This window comes from Calonectris borealis, chromosome 1 (genome assembly GCF_964195595.1).
Source record: "Calonectris borealis chromosome 1, bCalBor7.hap1.2, whole genome shotgun sequence".
Lineage (NCBI taxonomy): Eukaryota > Metazoa > Chordata > Aves > Procellariiformes > Procellariidae > Calonectris > Calonectris borealis.
In genome coordinates this window covers 153,815,389-153,821,388 of record NC_134312.1, presented here as the reverse complement: position 1 = coordinate 153,821,388, position 6,000 = coordinate 153,815,389, and the positions used below count along the sequence as shown (strand labels likewise).

The 6,000-nt window shown below is 55.5% G+C and overlaps 1 long non-coding RNA gene across 1 annotated transcript in view; it reads left to right on the top strand.

Moving 5' to 3' along the window:
• Nucleotides 1–598: 598 nt before the first annotated feature.
• The window catches only part of LOC142076664 (uncharacterized), a 52,153-nt gene continuing 46,751 nt past the window's right edge, over nt 599–6,000 (top strand). The window contains exon 1 of the long non-coding RNA XR_012671273.1: nt 599–869. This is a non-coding gene — a long non-coding RNA (uncharacterized LOC142076664). The remainder of the gene's footprint in view (nt 870–6,000) is intronic.

Below are 6,000 nucleotides of genomic sequence, written 5' to 3'. Positions count from 1 at the left end.
CGGTCACCGCGCCGCACAGGTGCGGGGAGCAGCACCTGGGGGTGGCTCTTCCCTTCCGGAAGCATCTCCCCCGGAGAAAGTGTCAGGGGAGAGCGGCCCAGCAGGAGCGGGGAGGGAGGAAGGCAAGGTTAGGGGAGAAAGTGCGTGTGAGAGAGGGAGAGGGGAAGAGGAAGAGGAGGAAGGCTCCGGGCTCCACCTCCCCGCTCGGCGCGGCGCTCCAGCTGCTCTCAAACCAACTGCTCAATTCTATTCACTGCCGCGACGGAACAAAAAAGTGGCTATTTATTAGAATACTTGTTTGGTATTGTTCGGTGCTACACAAAAGGCGTTTCATTATGTTGGGGTGGGGAGAAAAGCCCCTCTCCTTTTTTTTTCCCCTTTCCTTTTCTTTTTTTTTTCTTTTCTCTCCAGACCGAAACAATAACTTGAAATTGTCTTTAAAGTCTTTTCTATCAATAATAAATTTCATTTTCTTCTCGCTCTCCCGCTCTCCCCCTCTCCCGTGCAGGGGGGGTGTGTGTGCGTGTGCGTGTGTGTGTGTGTGTGGGAGAGAGAGAGAGAGCGAGAGAGAGAGAGAGAGCGCGCGGATGGTGAGTGTGCGTGTGTCGCCGGGCACTCGTGGCTCGGGCACAGCCGCCTGGGAGCTGCGGCTGGGCGAGGGGCGAGGAGGAGTGCTCGCCGGCCCCGCCGCACCGCCGCGCTCGGCCGGGTCGCGCTGCCCTGCACCTGCCCGGGCACGGTCGGAGGAAGGTGTGAGCTAGGCTAGAGGAGAGGGAAAAAAAAAAAAATTAATAATAATAATAATAATAATAATAAGGCTGCCCCTTGAGCTGATATGTTGGGAGGAGGCTGGAGCTGGAAGAGCAACTGTAAGTGTGCCTCTAACTTTTGAGGGGGTCTTCACCCTGTCTTGGGAAGGGAGGAGGGGAAGCCGGCGAGGGGAGGGCTTCCGAGTTACTTTTGCTGCAAGGAGGGAAGAGCCGTTTGCAATCACTGGGTTATCGGCTGTGACACGGATTGGGGGCGGAGGGGGGGGGAGACGACAGTGTTTTGGGCTGCCCCCCTCCGCCTTCCCGAGGAAGACGCCTCACTGGGTTTTGAGGCGGGGGAGGGAAGCGGCGGCCGGGGCCGGGGGCTGCGGGCGGGCTGGGGCGGGGAGGGCGCCGGGGGCGGCGGCGCCCGACGCTGCCTCCCGAGCGCGCAGCGCTCGCTCCGGTTACACGTTCAAATATTCACATGTCGGTGCGCGCGTGCCATTTAGCGAAAGGTGTTTTGGGCAAAGAATCAATTTCGCTGTGACTGACCGACGGGCTTGGCTGTATTAATGCTGCCAAAAAAAGGGAAATCAATAGGCAGAGCAGCCCTCGGCTATTACAACTAATGCCTGCTTAATCCCTGCCCCTCGGAGCGAGCATTCACATGGGCTCTTAGCATTGCTAATGTGGCCGGGCTGAGCCCGGCTCCATCTTCCCAGGGAACGGGGGATCCCCGGAACCGGTCCCATGTGAAGGTGACAGCTGCCGGGACCTTTCGACGGGGAGGCTGTGCCCAGCCTCTCGAAGTAAAGTCCCGGCGAAAAGAAACTGCCAGTGGTTAGGGCTACCTGGAGCGGTCCGACCCGGTGTCTTACCCTCCCTCCCCAGCTCCAAGGTGGTTGTACAGCTTCCCCCTATTGCCATAAAGTATCGGGATGCTTAAAAGGTGAAATTGATTTTTCCTTTCCTATTTGCCGGTGGTGTTTGGGGTCGATCAACAGGCAATGGAGCAAGGCTGTGCATCTATCGATCAGGGAGGGGACGGGTTTTGGCTGAATCTCTTTTCAGAAACAGGTGTTTAAACATGATAGCGGCTCCAGTCAATTAACCCATTAAAAACCCGTTTTATCGCATTGATTCCCGCAGGCTGCCATAAAAGGTTATGGTTTGAAAGCCTCTTTGTTAAGGGGGGGATGGGGGGTTGTAGATGGATGGATGGATGGATGGATGGATGGATGGGGGTGGGGGAGGGTGAGGGTGCAAATTGTCCCCAAATGTACAGTATCGAGCAGGCGAGTAAGATGCCAAACTACCGTTTCTTGTTTGCCTTCCCACCAAGCCAGGCTGCCCCGGCATTTCAGCGCGCCCCATCTCAGCCCCGGCTGCTCCCGGGCTCGGCTCCGCGGAGGGGCAGAGCGGCCGCTGTGGGCCCCAGGGGCAGCCGCCACCCCCTGCCTGCCGCGGGCCGCCCGGCTGCGCAGCCCCCGTGGCAGAAGTTGACACATCCCCCTCGGGAAAGGGGGATCCCGTGGCGGGGGGAGGGGGAGGGCAGGGGTCGGGCCGGGGGAGGAGGGGTCGGGCCGGGGGCGGGGGCCGCCGCCCTGCACCGCTGCGGGCCGGGGCAGGCTGGGGGTGCAGCCAAACAGTAGCCCTAGAAAGTTGCAAGCGCTGTTTTTCCCTAAACGGGAGTCTGTGAACGGCCTGCCCTCCCCACACACACACCCCCCCACACCCCAGCACTTTTTTCAGGTTTGCCAGGGACAGCGCTATAAAATATTTATTTGCTGAAGGTGCCGGTAGCCGTGTTATTATCCCGCCTTACGGTGATACCAGGGAATCCGTGTGAGGGTAATGTGAAGTATCAGTCAGTGATCTGGTGAAAAACAGGTCTGTGAAAATCACCCCTTTTCCAAAAGGCAAATAAGCACTGAATCCCGGCGCCGGGCAAGCAGTCGGTATCTCCAGCTGGTCGGAAGGAAACCGGGTTTTTCTCCTCGCCTCTCCGGGGTTCGTTATCCGCCTCCCCACGGCCAGAGTGCTGCGCTGGATGGAGCAAGAGGATCATGTGTTTCCTCTGGGCACCTTTAATTTCTAGACTGGCGGTCTGAGCTTATTTAGATGTTTCTAGTTTCCCCTCTTGTTTGCTGTTTTCTGAAGTAAGCACTGGATGCGACTGAAAAGGTTTGAAATCGTGTCAAAGTGATGTTTTAATGTCATTGAAAAGTGTATTAAAGGAGAAGATGTAATTTGTGGAGGATGTTTCGATGAAAGGAGAGATTGGAGTGGATGATACTTTCGCTCTCCTGTGAACCTCATGTCATGTTTATATTGAAGCCTGTGTAGCTAATCTAATTTGCAATAACAGGATGGCCTGCAAGAAAGAAGCTTCTATATGATTTCATTTCTTTCTTTCCTCGTTTATTTTTTACACAAACTCATTCTGACTTGCCCCGAATGATGCCTCTGCAATTTGGGGATAACTGACGAGGATGCAAACCAGAAATATTTCCTTTCTGGTATTCTAAACCCCACTTCTCCAAGTGGTGCGCCACAGACATAAACAGCCAGGTTGCCCTGCTGTAAGTGGGATGCCGCACTTTGGCTTGTGAAGCTCTTCTTTCGTGACTGACATTTCAACAGCGCAATTTTAAAGATTAACTTCATAATAACTCCCGTGTCGTACCAGTCCGACAGCTCTCCATCCCCGCAGCTCTTCTTTTTTCTTTAAAAGTTTGCCTTTACAAAACTATACTTTCAAAATATTTTCCTTATGGTAGAAAGTAAATTGCTGGGTGGGTATTTTTTTGTCTACAGGGGCTCTCGATTAACGCATCTTGTAAAAAGTAAAAGGTCTGGCCATCCCTTTAGATGGAAAACCCAAAACCTGGAAAATAAGACAGTGCAAACCCTCATCTCCCGCGAGATGTATTGCCATCTGATTAGCACATATTCCCGGCGTATGCCTTAGTAATAACAATTAAAAAAACCTAAAAAATCTGAACAGACTTGAAAATTACAACTTTTGTGTAATGTAAAAAGGTGTATTCAGCCTGTTAATTACAGGGGGTTGTGTCATTGGAATGTTATCAATGACCCATTTAATTTTACTGTAATTACTGACAAAATAAGACAAGGATAGATCACAATACAGAATATTCCTCTTTCGGGACAATATTGTGCTGGAAGTCGAGCTAATACACAACATAAACAAACATTTTAGAAAATGCTGCTGCTGGCAAAACTTCCTTAAGACCCGATTCTGCTTTCTCTAGCGATTCGTAACTCCCACCAGGCTAAGGATCGGGACCGTTTCAAGGCGAGGAGGCACTCGGTATATCCTGCAAGGGTGGGAGGGTGAGGGGGAAGGAAATCTCTTCCTGGGCGCGGGCTGACCGTCCCGTCGTCCCGCCGAGGTGCGCCTCGCCGTTCCTCCTGCAGTGTGGGCCCCGGGAGCCCTGCTGGGAGGCGGCACCCTCCCTCCGGCCCCGGCGGCCCACCCGCCAGCCAGGACCCGCTGTCGCTTTGGGGCGGCCGCCGGCTGCAGCGGAGATCAAACGGGCGGGGAGATCGATACTACTTCTTTTAGGCGCAACGAAAATATATAGCCCATTCTCAAAGCCAGTAAAAACTAGAAAGGAAGGAGTGAAAACAAAAAATACACAAACTCTTCGGAAAGGGGCGATTTATCGATACTGGGGGGGTGTGGGGGGTGTGTGTGATGCAGAATTCCATTAGAAAAACGGCTCCAGCCGTCTTATCTGACACAATAAATAAATAAATGGAAGTACCTACACGGAGCAGCCGGATGCCCTCCGGACGCTTTGATTTTGTCCAGCGCAGACTGGCCCTGAGCACACCCCTGTGCTCCGTGTCGCGCCCCCTCCCCAGCGCCCGCTCCCCGCAGGGCGGGCGGCTCCCGGCAGCCGAGCCCCGGCGCCAGCCTTGCCGGCCCCGGGCGCGGAGGGCCCCTGCCTGCTCTCGCTGGGACTTCAGAAACCTTTCGGCCCCGTCTCGTAGCCACCCTCGGTGTGTCCTCGCCTTTGCCCTGGGGCACACCCGCAGGACCGGTGGCCCGGGCTGCTCCTTCCTCGCGTGTTCCCAGCGCGGCGGGGGGCGACCCGTCGGTTTGGGGGGAAATACAGGGAAAACGGCCTGGGAGCCGAGCCAGCCCACCGAGCCACCCCGGGGAGCCGCAGCGAGGGCCGCCGCTCGGGTCGTGCTGCTGTCGCGACAGCCCGTGGCGTCCGGGAGCGGCGGCCGGGAGCGGGGCGCGCCGGGGCGGAGGCAGGACAGCCCTTACCCTCGTCACGCTTCCCGTTGGTTGGCACGGCTCTCCTGGGCGAAGGGGGGAGACATTTCTCGTCAGGGAATTTTAGCCTTTTCCTTCCCCCCCCCTTTCCTTTTCTCCCCTTCCCTTTCATTCATAAACCTGGTGGCTATAAACGCAGCTTGAATATTGACGGCTCTTCCCCCAACTGCTCCTCCGTTAACCCAATTACAGAATTCATCAAGAACTGTGTTGAATTATCTCTTTCCATACAGTATCAGCATTAGCCTAATTAAAAGCTATAATGTCTGATATAATGATTAAATCGTTAGCTCTGCTGTAGGGAAGCAATATTTTGTTTTCCCTTCAATTAGAAGCTGATTGAGGTTTTCAGAGCAGGTCAGCTGTGAAATTTGAATTATATGTGTGAGTACCGTTCACAGGGTGAGCCCCTACTCGAAAGCTCCAGAGATTCTCCAAACGCTTTTACCCAGCAAGCTGGGAAAAGACAACAAAACACACAGAGAGAGCCTGTAGCTGATTTGGGACTGGGGCTGTAGGATCCCTCAAACAGTTGTTGGTGCTGGAAAAGAAAGCGAGACTTTATTCAGGCGCCCTTTTTCCCCCATCCCATCCCGGCTGGGTAGCAGTTCGTGTTCGAAACCGTGATCCCCGAGACGCCAACTCACCGCGGCGGGAAGGGGCTTCCCCTCCCTCCCCTGCCTGCCCTCCCTGCTGCCTCCCGGTTGCTCGCTTTGGCCCAGGTGACGGCTCCCCGGCAGCGAGGGAGCGGTTTGCATTTCGCGCTGGCCAAGCGGGTTTTGCAGTAAAGTGCCAGAGGGGTGCAAGCGACACCCCCCTCCCCGCTCCGCCCCGCGTTTCAGAGGGGGCTGGCGGGGGATCAGCCAGCATCTCCCCCGAGCATCTCCCCACGGCATCTCCCCGGAGCGGGCTGGCGCTCGCCGGTCCCGGCCCGGG